The sequence below is a fragment of the Gekko japonicus genome, unplaced genomic scaffold, assembly GCF_001447785.1.
Source record: "Gekko japonicus isolate JY-2015 unplaced genomic scaffold, Gekko_japonicus_V1.1 scaffold88, whole genome shotgun sequence".
NCBI lineage: Eukaryota > Metazoa > Chordata > Lepidosauria > Squamata > Gekkonidae > Gekko > Gekko japonicus.
Genome location: NW_015160209.1, coordinates 558,062 through 576,540, shown reverse-complemented (window position 1 = coordinate 576,540; position 18,479 = coordinate 558,062).

The window sequence follows — 18,479 nt, the reverse complement described above, 5'->3', positions numbered from 1 at the left end:
CACTCTGTATCCCACAGTGGCCAGAAATACCAGTGCCATCAGGAGGTCCACCAATGTTGACCCCCCCCCAGCACCAAGATGACAGAGCATCACTTGCTCCAGAGTCCCTATCTGTACCTTGTGGCTAATAGCCACTGACGGACCTCTGCTCCATATGCTTATCTAATACCCTTTTGAAGCCGTCCATGCTTGTAGCGGCCACCACTTCCTGTGGAAGTGAATTCCATGTGTTAAACCTCGATCATGTCACCCCTCAGTCGTCGTTTCTCCAAGCTAAAGAGCCCTAAGTGCTTTAACCTTTCCTCATAGGGAAAGTGTTCCAACCCTTTTATCATTTGAGTTGCCCTTTTCTGCACTTTTTCCAAAGCTATAATATCCTTTTTAAGGTGTGGTGACCAGAATTGCACACAGTATTCCAAATGAGGTCTCACCATTGATTTATATAGGGGCATTATGATATTGGCTGATCTGTTTTCAATACCCTTCCTAATAATCCCCAGCATAGCATTGGCCTTCTTTATTGCAGTCACACACTGTCTCGACATTTTCAGTGAGTTATCTACTACAACTCCAAGATCTCTCTCTTGATCAGTCTCTGAGTTGTTCCTGCATCAGGGCCCCTGTTTGCATTTGAGCTTCCCCCCTCAGATGTATATAGAGTAAAAAGGTAAAGGTAAAGGTTCCCGTGCTCGAAAACCAGTCGAATCCGACTCTAGGGTTACGGTGCTCATCTCCGTTTCAAAGCTGAATTCTGAGTTGTTCCTGCATCAGGGCCCCTGTTTGCATTTGAGCTTCCCCCCTCAGATGTATATAGAGTAAAAAGGTAAAGGTAAAGGTTCCCGTGCTCGAAAACCAGTCGAATCCGACTCTAGGGTTACGGTGCTCATCTCCGTTTCAAAGCTGAAGAGCCAGCGCTGTCCGAAGACGTTTCTGTGATCATGTGGCCGGCATGACTAAACACCAAGGCGCACGGAACGCTGTTACCTTCCCACTGAAGTGGAACCTATTTATCTATTTGTATATTGAGTAGGTGCAACTAATTCCCTATTTTGCTGTCTCTAAGGAACATTTTCCTAAGATATTCAGAATGACCTGATACTCAGTGATTTCCGATGCAAGCTGTAAATTATGATCATGCCAGTATGGTATGTTTATAGTGTATTTTGAGTGTGCGTGTATTTGTGATTCTTTACATATGGAGACTAAAATATAATCTTAGAATCAAAATTATGTAGTTCACTTGATAGTGTACAGGAATGCATTGGTTTTCACTCAAAAAACCCAGAATTACTCCAGATTCAACTAAATAACATCAGAGTGGGACGATAATGGGGCTTTAAAAATTCATTGGTGGATGATAATCCCCTGAAGTGGTAGCACCATGACTGTCTCTCACCTGATCTACCCGAGTCTGCCTAGACACCAGTTCCCCTGGTTTTCAAGAAAAATCTTATGCTTGTGATCCTTAAACAGGTCTTCCTTTGAATCTGAGCGTGGCAGGTGATTTAGAAGGTATAAAAGGCATCTTAAGAAATATGTTTATTTAAGGATTGTGTTGTTTTCAGTAAGTAAAAGATTCTGACCCTGAAAGTAACTGTTCTTATTCCAACCATACATTTACAAGTAAAGCAATGTGTATATATCTTTGCTCTCACCGTGGACTGCATGGTGTACATAATGCTCCCCTTTCTTATGTTTCATGAAAGCCATAAACTGGAGAGCTTTAGGTCTTACGATATGCTGCTGTTGCTGTCAGGAACAGCCTTAGAAAAGGCCTCTAGAAATTAGCAATATCCAACACAAAAGTGGGTCTATTAGAATCAGGTAATTTTTCAAGGTAGTTTTTGTGGTATGGATGCATCAGTTGAATTCTGAAGCCAGGATCCTGAAGTATGAGTACAAGTGGGTGCGTGTTACACCAGCTCACCCAATGTTTCTTTAAAAACTACATGTCAAAAGTGGAGTTCAACAGTTCAGCATTTTCTCTTTTGTATCAACTGTGATCTCTTCTCAACTTCTGTAAGTGAGCAAGGTCCAAATTCCTTATCAGCATACAAGGAAGTGTAGCTATGGAATCCCAAGCTCCTTGCCTTCAATGGATTTAAAAGGTTGTAACTCAGATTAGAGTACAACTGCAATACAAAAGGTCAGACCTGCTTTCAGGAACTATCTGACAAGGACCTAATCCCAGGATGCAGCTTCACAAACTAGAACTGTCTGCTAAGGTCAAAAGTGTATGTGAAATTTAGAAGAATGTTTTTTGGGCATCAACACCTGGGCTCTAAAGAGGTAATCAGACACACTTGAACCATCCAGGAAGCAAGGATGGTATTCAACTCTACAGTTTGCAACAGTTTCAAGACAGGATCCTTGACTGGTTACCTTTTTGTGGCAGTGAGTTCTTTATATCTCTTGAACATCTTCTTTGTTTGGAGCCTTGCTAGAAATAAACAGGTGCTTCATCAAGAAATTAAAGCAGGGGTAAAAAAAACCCATGACTAATAGTTGCCATAAAATTGTGTTTCTACAATTATTGCTCAGTGAAGCTATCTGCATATTACATTTGTATAACTCAGCATGCTGCTGCTTCTAATATCAATGCCATGGGTAAAATGTCTATATTTTTTTACTATTCTTTGCCTAATGAACTGTGAAGTAGTTGGGAAATTTAACATGACTTGACTTTCCTGTATCACAGCAAATATCTTGGCATATAATAGTCACCAAGTGATCTTTGTAAGAAAGAAATGTAAAGAATATGTCAAATCGAACAAACCAACTAAACTATCATGTTAAAATATATTTCTTTAGTATGTAACTTGTTTGAATTAACTTACTCAGCCCAAACTGCCAATCCTTAACTGCACTCATGAGATAGACAAGACAGTTTTGACTGACTTTGATCTGACACCCTTTTCACAAACTCTGCCATGCCTGAAATGAGTCTCTTGCATCACTTGCATATGCAGTAACACAATACATGCACTACCTTCCTCAGGATCCCAATATGATATAAAACAGAAATGCTGACCTTGGCAATAAACCTAGATGTCTGTTAAACATCTGGGAACTCTCTGATGATTCATTTGTAGGAGAGAACTGTGGGAAAGGGTTTGAATTATTGTAAGCTATGTGTTTGCTCTCTAAGTTTTGCTGTGCTTTAAAGGTGGCCAGGTTGCATATCATCACATCTTTACATTAACAGTGGCATACATATAATATATATTCAAACATGTATGGTATCAGTTTCCTTTTAGGGTGCCTGTAAGTCTATATTTTCCTGTTTGAAATTTCCTTTAAGGTTTTCAAATAGGATGCTTCCAATAAAAGACATGTAATATTTATTGGGAAGCTGCGAGTATTAGCAAACTTGCAAGTTTCCTAAGTCTAGGAATAATGCTTGTAGTGTGTTGAACTTAAATACTAGGCAATACTAGATACAAGCCAAGGCACCACACAGGTAGCAGTAGTCACAGATGGAAAAAGTCTCCTCATGATTGTGTATATATTATAGTTCTTTGTGACGTAAGGGAGGTAGATGAGCAAAAAACCACAAAAGTATCGGCAGGTAAGGAAAGGAAACATAACAGACATGATAAGTCATTGACAGCAGGTGGTAGGACAGAGAGAGGAGCTGACTAGTTTGAGCCTAGATATGAGGCCTAACAAACATAGAAGTCAGAATATATGCAAATCACAACTGGAATGAAAAACACACAGTGGGGTCTCAGCAAAACCTTTCCTCTCGAGATGCTTCCCTTCTCTCTAACACCTATCTGAAGACTTTGAAAAGAAAACATATTTTGAAAACTTGAATGAGTCTTTCATACCTGACATGTCATAACCAGGTCCTGTGAACTTTATATGTATAGAAGATCAAACCAGCTAATGACAAGTGGCCTTGAGAGGTACAGAGGGAAAGCAAGGAGCTTTTGCTGACAAACCTGGATATAGGTGATGGGCACAGCTGTGGGAAGCAGAGAAGGTGTTATTGTTCATTATTAGAATCAAAAGACCTAAGAATTTCAAGATGAAGTGTGTGTATGTTCAATTTCTATATAGGGCCAGGGAGTCAAAATGAACCGAGGATCATAGTGAAAATGACTGACCCTAAAATCTCTGGTTTCCATTAGTTTTTAATTGCTGTAATGTGTACTGCTCAAGTATCTTCAACCGCATGAAATGTTGTCTTAGGAAGGACAGGGAACAGTTTTTATGGTACTCCATGGACAAGGCAAGATGTATTAGCCTCAAACTGCACCCCCAAATTAAGTTGGTCATTAGGAATTCATGCTTTCTAGTGTAAATGACAGAGGACTGAAACAGGTTGCATGCAGTGCTCCCTCTAAGCTGTGGAGTCTTGTGAGCCAAAATTCTACTTGGTGAGCTACTGGCATTAAAGGTGTGAGCGAGTGATTTGGCTACAGCATAAATTAGTTTGCTCTGGAGCCATCCTTCCTGAGCGAAGAGAAAAATGTGTGAGCCAGAGGCTAAAAAACTGTGAGCTAGCTCACACTAACTCAGCTTAGAGAGAATACTGGCATGATTGTGTGGTAGAGACTCATTACATAGGATAATTATCAGGAATGTACGCATGCAATGTGGTCAGTATCCTTCTGCAGAAAGTTTGACTGCATAGATTAATGTAGCTTGGAAACATTCTGTCTAGAGAACTTCTGAGAATAATTTCCATCTCCATTTTTGTTCTGCCCTTTCTCCAAGGAATGACAGATGTGCATCTTGAGAAATGGTTGAACTTGATGCTTAGAAGAAGAAGAAGAAGAGATTGGATTTATACCCCGCCCTCCACTTGGAGTCTCAGAGTGGCTTACAAACTCCTTTCCCTTCCCCTCCCCACAACAGACACCCTGTGAGGTGGGTGGGGCTGAGAGAACTCTGACACAAACTGCTCTTTTTCAAGGACAGCTGTGCCAGAGCTTGTGACTGACCCAAGGTCACATCAGCAGGTGCAAGTGGAGGAGTGGGGAATCAAACCCGGTTCTACCAGATCAGAGTCCGCGCACTTAATCACTACACCAAACTGGCTTAGTGATATCCTATCACTGTCTTAATGGACTCTGATAAAAGATATCAAGAATTTTCCATCAGAGACTTTCAGATTCACTGGGATAGCTATACAGCAAAGGTGAATCATACTAGCATTCTGGAAATGTTACGTTAAAACTATTGATTTCAGGCAAACTCACGCTGCCAGATGTATCGTATATTTAACAACAGGGGACCACACAGATTTATTGAAATGCAGATATCATTAGCTTTTGACCTATATATTTTCTTTTATTAATAGTAGAACCTGAAGATTTTGAAAATTTGCCAACATTACTTACCATAATTATTTTCTGTCTCAGATGGGTTTTATTGGATTTTAATGATTAACTTTAAAACATCTACCATGCTGAAATATAATTGCTACAGGCTTTTAAATACCTCTTAATTTATCAATATATCACAGTTAGAATTAAATTAGTAGGCAATGCACACCAGTTTAAAAAATCCCAGATTATCATGTGCTAGCGTATAAATCAGTTTTCTTTTTTTCTACCTACTAAATAAACCTATTGTGTCTTAAAGTAATGTAAGAGAAAATATATAATTCCATTCTATTCACAACCCTTGACCATAATGAGTCAGTTCTAGAAGTATGCCTATCTTGTTGATAGGCTGTTAGTTTCACCAGCGTGTAGGACTTTTACTTTATAGCCAGTTTGGTGTAATGGTTAGGAGTGCTGACTCTAATTTGGGAGAACCAGGTTTGATTTTCCAATCCTCAACATGCAGCTGCTGATGCGACCTTAGATCAGTCATAAATCCTTACAGAGCTGTTCTCTCACGAGCAGTTCTCAAAAGAGGTCTCTCAGCCCCACCTACCTCACAGAGTGTCGTAGGAAGGGGAAGGAAAAGGAGATTGTAAGCCGTTCTGAGACTTCTTTCGGTAGTGAAGAGTGGGGTATAAATCCAATCGCCGCCTCCTCCTGTTCCTCCTCCTTCACAGATACTGTAGGTGTCTGACAAAGGGAGCTTTGACTCTGGGAAGCTGATACCCTGAAAATCGTCTTGGTCTCTAAGGTGCTACTGGACTAGAATCTAGCTGTTTTACTTTCATCACCCACTCATGCAGGGCTGCCAAGCACCACCATGGGCGCCTGGAAAAAAAATCCACACACACATTCACACACATACACGCACACCAATATGACCCTGATCCAAATAAAATATTATAACGAAACAACTTGTCTGGCTGTTACCATGCATCTATAATAATAAAATAATCTGCATTTCCATCTGTCTGTCCATTTGTGGCAGGTGTAACTCATCAGAAAATAAAACTAGGAACTTGAGAATTGGCCACCAGCTTCACGATGGTGATGGGAGTCCCAGGGCCAAAATGAAAGGAATCACAGTATTCTGGCCCGTGCTATCTCCACATATTCCCCATGCTGTTTGCAATAGAAGCTAAATTCTAACTGCTGTTCCTCATTTATAACCATTAAAGCAGATTAACATTCCATTATCATGCATGTAAAGGGTGGAAGGGGAAAGCATGCTTCTAGTACTTTGACAGATTACGGAGAAAATATAACTCGCCTCTTCTCTTTCCTGCTAGATTGGTTCTAAGTTTTATTTATTTATTTATTTATTTACATCATTTATAGTCTGTCTTTCTCACTTGGACTCAAGGTGGATTATCAACCAGGATGAATGAGAAGGAGCTGAGAATAAGACTGAAAAATGGAGGAGAGGGGAGAAAAATTAGGTGGGGAGAGAGGAAAGAAGGCATATCATGAAAGGAAGAGAGCAAAACGAAACAGAAAAAATGTGGAAGAATCAGATAAATTAGGGAAAAGTCAATAATAGTGTTTTGTTTGTTTGCTACAATCCACTAACAGAGCTGCCCAATACCTGAACGTGGCAGACAAAACTGTGGAACTGGACAGGGGTCGTTTCGTAGAAAAAGAGCTAGGGGAACTCATTAGCATAATTCAGCATATGCCACAACCCCTGACATCACCGGAGTGTGTCATAAGGCCACACACCCCACCCCCAACAGTCCCGGCCATCGCCGCCGGCCTTGCAGCTCCAGTGCCGAGCCCCATGAGGGGCCCGGCGGTGGACCTGCAAGGCCAGCAGGAGTGCAAGAAAGACCCACGAAGGCCCTCCCTGGCCCCAGGCAGGCAGGGGTGGGAAGAGGCAGGGAGGAAGCAACTTACCCTCCCTCTTCTCCTGCCTCCTCCTGGCTGAATGAGGGCCGGAAGCGGGGCGGCCGGAAGCAGGGGCGGGGCTTCGTCATGTGCCCCGCCCCTGTACCTCTCCTGGGGTAACTGCGATCCCCCACGATCCCCCCCGAAATGACCTCTGGAACTGGATGAAACTAAAGGAAAAGGGAAATCAAAGACTACTAGAAGTAATGGCCTTGTTAGGAGGCCGTATCCTGGCAATGACTGTAGCTTGTCCTGTCTGGTCTTGCCTTGCTCCAATGCTGGCTTGGCTGATTTGTTTAGCAGGACCTGAGAAGCAAGGGTTTCTCTCAGCTTCCTAGTAAATGTTGCAGAAAGGTCCGAGCAGCAGAAAAGGGTGAATCAGTCTGGAAGCAACTTGTTTACAACCGTTGTGTGCCTTGGTCTAAATGTCAGTGTGACTTTCTGGATCATGACTTGGCTTGTGCTCTTTGGATTTGCTTTTCTGGTTTAATGCTTGGTCACACTCTATGATTGCATGTTTTTGTGAACTGAATCTGATGCAAATTGTTTCAGCCTTGAAAATACTTATGCCAACGAAATCTTATTGGCCTTAGTAGGATTACACATATTCAGAATTGTCATTTTGGAATTTTACCTACCTCTTTATTTGGAAGATCTGGCTGCAATAAAATAATTGGCTTTCATAACATTAGTATCTACCTTAGCCAAATATTTTGTTAGGAAAGAAGCCAAAGGCTATTAATTTATATTTTCTGTATCTGTAACGGATGTAGTATCTACCTTGTAGTTTTTCTTATTGGTTCATTCTTCAATATCATATATCATGGACAGAAAATAGATCTTTGTTCATAGCACAGTGGGGGGGGCATAAAATATGATTGGATCTTATAGAACAAGACTAAAAAGAAAGCAATGACTTTCTTTTTCTATAGTTTACTTGGGCAATATTTTCAGTATATTATTGTACCCTTAAAGGTTTAGTGGGGATGAGGACGCACTGCTTTACCTTTGTTATAGTTGTTTTAAACTTTCATGAGCAGTTGGCATTCTCTTTTTGCCATTGGTTTTGCAAGTTAGCTTGTATTTCATACACTTGTACAGTTTCTATATGCAATTTATATTCGATATATCGTGATATTTGTATGCTGTATAATGCTGATTCATCAGTGTAGAAATAAGTTTGCACATCTCAGTGAATTTTTTCCAGTGAAAGAGGGGGGAAAGTGGCATAAAGATGGAAGTTGATGGAATGCATCTGTGTGAAGAAGTCATATTAAAACTTGGATTTTCAGTCTGAGGCAGCAGCAATTTGAAATCACCCTAAATTTTTGGTAGCAGGTCCACATATGGAAATGTCAAGTAAGCTTTTATGCAACTATGAATTCTTAATTGTTGTGTGGGAAATCCTGGAAATTTGGACTTTTTGATTAGTATAGTCTCTTAGACTATAGTCCTAAATGCCTTACAAGAAAGAAGGTATTCGGAAGACGGACTTTACAGTTTGAGACTCTGCTGGCTGAGAACAGTGTTACCATGCATGTTCCAAAGATATCTGTACCACAGACATACTAGTGTGAATATGACCCCCTTTCCAATCTACTTCTAAATCCATAATGAACTAGCCTGAGCATAATGCAGCTACCTTCGTTCTGCCACCTTTCACTCCAGGTTAAAGGAGCGACTGATTTAGGTACCACATGGAATGTAAAGAACCCACTAATCTGGGTAATGACCCACACAAAAGCAGAGAAGTATCTTTGATCAAATGGTGAAGTTGGAAATAATGCTGATTATCTGGATAAAGGGAAAACAAAAATAAAGTTATACAGAACATTTTCAGTCCTCTGGTAATTATCTCAGCCAAAGGTATGTGTATTACAATGCTATCCCATGCATAGTTATACCCCTCTAAGTGCATTAACTTCAATGGACTTGGAAGAGTGTAACTGTTTGGATAGCAGTGTCATACAGGTATCTGGCCAGAGTGAATTAGCAATCTCAAGACATCAAAATAATACTGAGCAATCATTCAATAATAATGCTTGATACTAGAAGCTGATATAAAACAACCAAATTAGTTCCCTCATAAAATTTTCTTTTGAAAGCAGACAGGAAACATCCCTGAATGGCACAGTGGTATTTAGTTTGACAAAGATTTCATCGTATCTCCTCACAAGCCACGGCTGCTTTGTGTGTGTGTATTACTCAGAACCACTGGCTACCATCGCTGGGAGGACATGGTAGACTAGACGTAGAGGTACCTCAGTCTGCACTGTACAAACACGGCATTACTGCCTGCACAACCATCCTCACTGATTCAGCAGTCCATGCCAGGGGTCACAGTAGCTCATGATGGGACAACTGATACCCAGCCATCATGTATTTCTTTAGTGATGAGTGAGGCATTCCCTGCCCTCATCACTGCCTCCTGGTACTTACAGTTAATGGTAGGGATTCTGATCTGCCTTCATCCCTCATAGTGGAAGAGTGAAATTTGACTAGCGAACTGCTTAGTTCACTGCTAATGCTGCTTTTGAATGTGTTTCTGGAAAATAAAATGTGATCCAACATTTAAAAAATACTTCGAGTATGTGATGCAAATGCTTCCAGGATAATGCAAGTCTAAGGACAATTTCTCAAGAATTTTGAGTGATTCCTAAACAGTTGTGCTGCTTTATCTGCCTATGATAACTGAAATTCCATGTAATGTCTTATTTTGCATTGATGTGCAGCTGTAGTCCCAGTAAACCCCCCCCCCCCAAACACACATGATTAAGTACTTAAAGTTGTTACAGCAAGTTGCTCAGGAATAACTGTGTTAGCTTTTTTACAAGGAGGTTGCTGTATCTTTACATGGGAGGTATAAAACAGTTAGGTTTGCATTTTCAGGCTGCAAAATTATTTCTCCCATAAAGCTCAGCAAAATGACATCAGTTTTCTGGGTAAAACTCAGAACTCTCATGAATGGTTGAAGTATACCAAAGAGGCTCATAGAGGTGATAAAATCCAGTGTGTGACATGATGTCTGCTTGGCTGGTGGAAAAAACAAGTGCAGAGTAGTTGAAATACCCACTTCTCCCATTAAATAATGGCTTGCCTCGTAGACTTACTGACCTCTTAAATAGAAACATCTGGCTCAGTGTTCATTATCTAAATGAATATCCGACCAAAGGCTTACAACACATATCACTATAAAATTTTCCTATACCACAACTGTGGATTTTTCTTTTTTGTTGAAGGTATGTCACTGGGAATTCTAATTACCAACAATGACTGAAGTAAAAGGCACCAAGACTGTCAAAGCAGACACGCTGGCATCAGGGCCATGTACCATACTCCTGGCATCACGAGTAGGTTGTAAGCAGACAAAACTGCTACCTTGACCTCTTCACAACACTGTTGGTGGTCAGGGCCTGTCACACAGGTTTTGTCTTAACAGGATAAGATGAATTGTGGTGCAAACTTCTGTATATGACTGCTGATTCAGACCCAGCTCCCCACTCTGCCTAAGTAGTGTTTGGCTGGCTTTAGGGTGAGTTGCTACAAATGGTGTGGAAACTGCCCTTTCCTCCAACTTGTATCTTAGCCACCAGTCTCACACTGAACATATCTCCACAACAGCACCTGCTGCTACATTTAAGTATAGAAATTCAGAGTTCACGTGTGCATCTAAAACTGTTCTAATGAAACATGATGTTATATCTTAGTCTTTCTCCCTTCCCTTTTTAATTCTAATTATTAACCTTGCTATGGCAATAAGAATACAGTCCAGAGAGAATGGCGTACTTAGATAACCATAATCATTTTGTATTTTTATATGTTAAAATATGTTTTATATGTTGAGAGCCAGTTTGGTGTAGTGGTTAAGTGCGCGGACTCTAATCTGGGAGAACCGGGTTTGATTCCCCACTCCTCCACTTGCACCTGCTGATGTGACCTTGGGTCAGTCACAAGCTCTGGCACAGCTGTTCCTGAAAGAGCAGTTTGTGTCAGAATTCTCTCAGCCCCGCCTACCTCACAGGGTGTCTGTTGTGGGGAGGGGAAGGGAAAGGAGTTTGTAAACCGCTCTGAGACTCCAAGTGAAGGGCGGGATATAAATCCAATCTCTTCTTCTCTAAAATTTTAAATGCAGTTAATTCAGTGCCATTGGCATACCAGTTTATTTCAAAAAGGATCTTGGCCGAATAAAATGAGCTTGCCATTTATCATTTCTTAGAGTTACTTGTTCATACTGGCTAGACAATTCTGGCTAAACATAATAAAAGTGCCTTATGAGCTTCTTCCAACTATATAGTCAGTGCATCAAGATGATTGAGGTCTCATGAGAGCCAGTTTGGTGTAGTGGTTAGGAGTGTGGACTCTAATCTTGGAGAACTGGGTTTGATTCCCCACTTCTCCACATGTAGCTGCTGGTGTGACCTTGGGTCAGTTTCAAGTGCTCTCAGAGCTGTTCCCTCAAGAGCAGTCCTCGAAAGAGCTCTCTTAGCCCCACCTTCCTCAGGTGTCTGTTGTGGGGAGGGGAAGGGAAAGGAGATTGTTAACTGCTCTGAGACTCTTGGTAGTGAAGACTGGGGTATAAATCCAGTATCTTCCTCTTCTTCAAAAATACATGTAGTCTATCAGTGGTACGGACTGTGTGTTCCTTACATTAGAGACTAAAGACAAATTAGGGATACTACTGGTTTACCAGCCACCTTGATCCCCAGTGGGCACCCTCTATGAGTTGGCAAAGGTATTGTCGGATGTGGTGCTAAAGACTCCTAAACTGATCATTATGGGGGCTTCAACATTAATTCAAAGGACACTGGGACCAGCCCAGGATTTTCTAGCTTCTTTGACTGCCTTGGGTCTCTTTCAAATCGTGATTGGCCCAACACATGAAGGAGGTCACATAGGCACCATGCCTATGAGTAAGGTTTGGTGTCAGGACTGGAGTTTGCCCAGAACCATGGTCTGACCACTACCTGCTCAAAACCAAGGTCAATAGGGCTCCACCACCCCACATGAGAGGGAACCCAGTTAAAATGGTATGCCCACAGAGGCTCACAGATCCTACCAGATTCCAGACACTCTGAGGGATTTTAGCATTTCCATCCCACTTTTCCTGATGTCTGAAACCCCTGTTGCAAAGTCAAACCATTTGGGAAGTCTGAACCTTCCCTTCTGTTTCCACCTCCTTTAGTGTGTTTTTGTGTGTGTGAATCAGGTAGTACATAATCGCCCTTGGTGTTGTCAGTCACTGAGGTCAAGTAGTCATTCCAGATCAGGAGTCCCTGGGGGAGTTGTTTTCAAGCGCCAAATCACCCCCCCAACCCCTCTCCTGTTTTTGCATCAGAATTGCTGTTTGAGAGCATCCCATGACTGACACAAGGATAAATGCTCTGAAGTCAGTGGGACTACTCTCATGTAAACCTGTACTCCCCCCCCCCAGATTCCAAGGAAGAGAGGTGAAGGGAAGGAGGCTGAGAAGGCCCAGAGTACTTGGTAGAAGAATTGCGGGGCTGCCAACAAGGAGCAGGAGCTTCAGATACATGCTTATGGACAGGGGTGACAGACAAAAACAAAAAGGATGCTGCAACAATCTGAATGATCGACCATGGGGTGAGTGTGCATTGAAGCTGGTTCAGGGTGAGATGTCTGATCAAAACTTCTTGCAACTATTTAAACTACCACAAATAGAGGTGTGGCCAGATTGTGCCAAGTTTCCAGTGTGACCACAGCCCTGATCTATTTATGGAACTTTTTGATCCTGTTCCTGTGATGGATGCTGACAACATCCTCTAATTTGTGAAAGCCACTACTTATGCCCTTGATCCTTGCCCAACCTGGTTTCTAAAATGAAGTGAGGACATCAATGAGCCCTTAATGTCTATCAGAAATCAAGCACTAATGCTTTCTTTTCCCAGTCTCTAATCTGCCCTTTCTAGGCAAAGTGATTGAGAGAGCAGTAGTGGACCAAATCCAGGTCTTTTTGGATAACTCATCTGCTTTGGACCCTTTTAAGTTTGGCTTGTATTGGACAGATATGGCCCTGTTGTGTAGACAAAGGCCATGCTTTATCTGAAGAAATGTGCAGTGTCTCACGAAAGCTCATACCCTGCCACAAATTTTGTTAGTCTTTAAGGTGCTACTGGACTCTTGCTCTTTTCTGCTGCTATAGACAGACTAACATGGCTACCCATCTTGATCTAATATCCAGCTCTATATTTCCTCATCGAAATCTCCTGGTGAGGTCGAATTGCTACCTGGCTGCTAGAGTTAAGAGCCTAGGAGTTATACTGGGTGTAACATTATTACTGGAAAAGCAAGTTAATGCAACGGCAAAATACAAACAAACAAAAAGTCCTTTTCTTCCAACTCAGTTTAACCTGGAATATGGGTCCCTACTTTGATCTGGCTGTTCTGGCCACGTGGATCCATGCCATGGCAAGATCAAGACTAGACTACTGTACATTGCTGTCCGCTCTAAGTCAGCTTGGAGAATTCCAGTTGGTGCAGAATGCCACAGCTCAGTTATTAAGAGGGTTGCCAGGTCCCTTGAACCTGCTGGCACAGGATGGGGAGTGAACTTACCAGGAGCAGGGAGGAATGTCTAAAATAAATATGATGTGCCTATGTGACCCGGAAGTGATGTAGGCAACTCAGAGTCATTGGGGGACCTCACACCCCCAAGGGGGGGGAGTGTCTGGCATCCTTAGTTATTAACAGGAGCTAAGTGGAGCATGCATATAATTCCTATTCCGCACTCACTCCATTGGTTATCATATACAAAGCCCTTCATGGCCTTGGTCTGCAGGACTGCCTTTCCCCCTACTATCTGCCACAACAGCTTTGCTCATCTGAGCAGGGCCTTCTGGAACTGCCACCCTGCAAACAGGTTAAATCAATTACTGCCTGTGTATGTGCTTTCTCTGTTGTGGCTCCAACCTTCTGGAATGGCCTATTTGAAGACATCAGGAAGCCTCCCATTCTCCTGGCTTTCCACAAACTGTGCAAACCTGAATTATGCAGGAGACCTTTTTTGCACTGGTAATACTGTAACAAAAGGGTTCAGAAAGATGTTTTGATAAAGACACTATTCTGTGTCCTATACCGCTGTGTACAGCACACATTGTCTGTTGTTGTAAGATCCTTCTATAACATTTCTGCATTTTTAAATCCATCTTGTTAATATTATACTTTGTTTCAGCTCAGTTCAGATTTCAGATACAAATCCTATTGTGTTATTTATTGGGTGTCCCATCCTGTTGATTATATTGACTTGTGCTGTGTAATCCACCTTGAGGCTCAGAGAGAAAGGTGAACTATAAACAACATGAGTAAATAAATAAATTAGTCCTACACTATTATATAGATAACGTTGAGGTTTGGGGAGATATGCACACTAATAAAGTGGTGTGCCTTGGAATATACCCAATAGCACGCACACTGGCTGCCTGAATACGGTTGCTGAACAATGGGAATGAGTGCCAGGGAACTCCAGTATAGGTTGCTGTTGGCTTTCAAATATATGCATAAATTCTAAGCATTCGTGGGTGCTGATGTTTCCATTTGTTAATTACTTTTCCAATACATTATTATAAAATGTGAATAACTGATTGCAGAACACGCCTATTGTGCTAGGCATGTTTCATTCTGCATTTCAACATCTTGATTTATTAAATCTCAACTTATTATAAGCCTTATTTAGAGAGACTTGGGGACAACACAGTAAGCAAATTATTTCCATCATGTAATTGTTGATCTTTATTAACTATATTTTCAATGACTGCTTTTTAAACCAACATAAACAACTTCCTTATTAAATCTGAACTAAATACATAATTTTGGAATCATAGTTTAAAGCATTCCCATAATATTCTGAGCAGATGTTTTACAGCTGCCAAAATAAACTGTGTTTGAAGTTGGGCACATTAGGACTATGGAGAGACTGGAACAGCTACACATGACATTAAAAAGTGGGAGCAAGGCGAATATTTTAAAATGAACATTGTTAACCGCTTGCAGATGAATGGATTACAGTGTGGGACCATCTCAAATTAAAATTATGACAGAACCAATGAGTCCATAATGCTTAAAAAAGTATGATGAAATCATGGTACTGGTGGCTGTAGGAGGAATATTGCAAGAACAGTAGCATGATTAGTGCAGAGTAGCTGGAGCACTGGACTCCCTGCCCCTCCCCCCAAAATTATTTTAAGCACTTCTTGGTTTCATAGTCCATCTGTTAATGGATACCCGAACAACTGATATGTGAAATAAAATATTTCTGGCTCTGGAACCTCTATGGTTCTTTTGGATTTTGTTTTGTCCCATTTGTATAGAACTTGTATGAAAGTGATGAAAAAACAAGACTGGAAAAAGTTTTATTTTAAATGGTTTCATTTTAACAAAAAATCAGCATGATAAAAGCATTAACTAACTAGTGTGATAGCAATGATGCACCGATTCACAGCAGTGAAATGGGGAGAAATAACATTGAAATGAGAATACTCAAATCAGACAGCTTTTGAATTTCAGTCATCGCTAGCCAGCAATCATTTATATTTCGTTTTTTAGAATATTTCCATGCTGCTGCTTCAGAGTCCTCCTCGAGGTGGCTTACGATTTAAAACCACAGTACAAAACAAACACATAGAAGTTGGCATATCGGAGCTGATAGCACAGGGAAATATTTTGACCACACAGTCCAGGTATAATTTCTTTAAGCCTGGTTGTGGTGAGTGGATTGGCACCATGGGGTCCAGTTGTTGGAAGGCAACCACTGATGGCCTGGCGGAAGAAAGAATACTCAGGCCAGTGGTAATAATTAATTGCCACCAGAGGAGGGGTGCAGGTTCAAAAGTGTATAGAATAGACTTCCCACAAGCTACGCACACCAAACGCACAGGGACCTTACCCTGCCTCCCGCTTCTCTACATTCTCTCCAAGTTCGGGGTGGATTACATTTTCGGGATCACAGTTACTGACCTCCTTAAAAAAAAAAGATTTCCCCAGTGCTCTCTCTGGAAAAGACAGCTGCAGTTACAGGTGTCTATCAAACAGTTCAGGAACAAGCCAGTTAACACCAAACTCACAGGGAAACTTTACCACTCAGACACTGGAAGCAAGGCAAGCATCTCCCCCTACACTCGCAGCCCCCGGCCCCAAGTCTCCAAAGACAGGTTCTGAAGGACAGAAAGGCAGACATCCCTAGAGTATCGACAGAGGCCCCCCAAAATAACCCCACAACATCTTGGCAGGCACACTAGCCAAACAAGATAAGCAAGGGAAGCATGCCCACCTCTCACAGCTCCCCCCCTCTGGGGCTGAAACAGACAGGTCCAGAACATACCCATTAACCACAATGAATTCTTCTACTCTTGTGGAGGAATGGAAATACATGTCGAGCTGGCCAAGCCATCCCCAGGTCTCCAAAGGCAGGTTCTGAAATGACAGAAAGGCAGACATTCCCAATAGGGGCCCCCCAAAGTAGGGAGCAAAAAATGTGAGATCTTTACAAAATAAATTTGGAGGGGGAGGATAAACCCCCCCCCCCCAAAAAAAATCTTAACAGGAGTGCCTGTAGCTTTATGTAACAGATTCCCTCAGTGGCCGTTGCTAATCATCCACAAAAATCTAGGTGGGGGTTCTGAGGCGAAGAAGCAAGGGGAGATGGCAGAGTCCTTTCCAGGCCTATTTTGGCCTTTGAGGGAGGACTTATTGGGGCCAGGCCTGACAAGGGTTGCCCACTTCAGGTTGAGAAATTCCTGCATATTTTGTGGTAGAGTCTGTCACAGAGTCCACCCTACAAAGCAGCCATTTTCAGGGGGGTGGGGCGGGGGACAGATTTCTGTCATCTGGAATTCAGATGTAATTCTGGGAGATGTCTAGGTCCCACCTGGAGGTTAGCAACATTAGGCCTGGCAGCAACCTCTGGGTGACTTCATGCAACCCAGCTTGCATGACTCAACTAGGCCTGGCTACTTGCTACTGTTCAATAGCAGCCATCCTATGAAAGTCAGTGTGGTGTAGAAGTCAGAGCTTCAAAGTAGGGTCTGGGAGGCCTAGCTTCAATCCCCATCTTGCTGTGGAAACTCCCCGGGTGATTTTGGACCAGTCACATACATTCAGCCTAACCTACCTCACAAGGTTGCAGGGCAGATAGGGTTATCATCCTCCAGGTGGTGGCTGGACATCTCCCACTATTTCAGTTGGTCTCCAGGTGACAGAGATTAGTTCACCAGGAGAAAATGGATGCTTTGGAAGGTGGACTTTATAGCAATATACCCCACTGAAGTCCCTCCCCTCCCTAAATCCTGTTCTCCTCAGGCTCCACCCCCAAAATCTCCAGGTATTTCTCAACTTGGAGCTGGCAACCTTAAGGGCAGATAAAAAAAAGTGGAGAGGAGAATAATGTAAGCTGCTGTGGTCCCCACTGTGGAGAAGGTGGTGTATAAATGAAGAAAATACATAATAAATATAGCTGAAGATAGGAGGCAGTAAAAGGTAGGTTGGTGAATGGCTGAGAAGGAGAGAGTGAAGCAGGGAAAGATAGGAGGATATGGGGGGTTGCCAGGAGGACAGAAAGAGCAAATAGTGAGTGTGTGGGGGGGATACAAGGGAAAATGAGATGCTGCCCCACAAGTCCTTGAGGGTTCCCTACTATGCAAGTGGGCCTTGCCCAGTGGCTAGCAACACCCAACTGCACCACAGTTTTTCTAGGAAGAGGCTGCTGGGGGGTGGAGGGAAAACTGAGGACAGAGGGGCAGAAAAAGGTAGGTTGGCTGTTGGGTGGGAAGAAGATACAGTTGCCAACTCCAGGTTAGGAAGTACCTGGAGATTTGGGGGGTGGAGCCTGGGGATACTGAGGTTTGAGGAAGGAATGGACCTCAGAAGGTTATAATGCCCTAGACTCCACCCTCCAAAAAAGCCATTTTCTCCAAGGAAACTCACACTGCCAGTCTCCAGGTGGGGCCTGGAGATCACCCAGAATTACAACAGCTCTCCCGATGACAGAAATCAGTTCACCTGCAGAAAATATCTGCTTTGGAGAGTGGACTCTAGTGCATTATATCCTGCTGTGGTGGCTTTCCTCCCCAAACCTTGCCCTCCCAAGGCTCCACACCCAAATCTTCAGGAATCTGGAGCTGAAAACCCTAAGGGGAACTGATGTCTGTAGTTGGAAGTCTGTTGTGAGGTTGTGGAGGTTGCCAGCCCTAGAAGGAGAGAAGGAAGCAGGAAAAGGGGAGGCTATGAGGCCTTTCGGGAAAGGGAAAT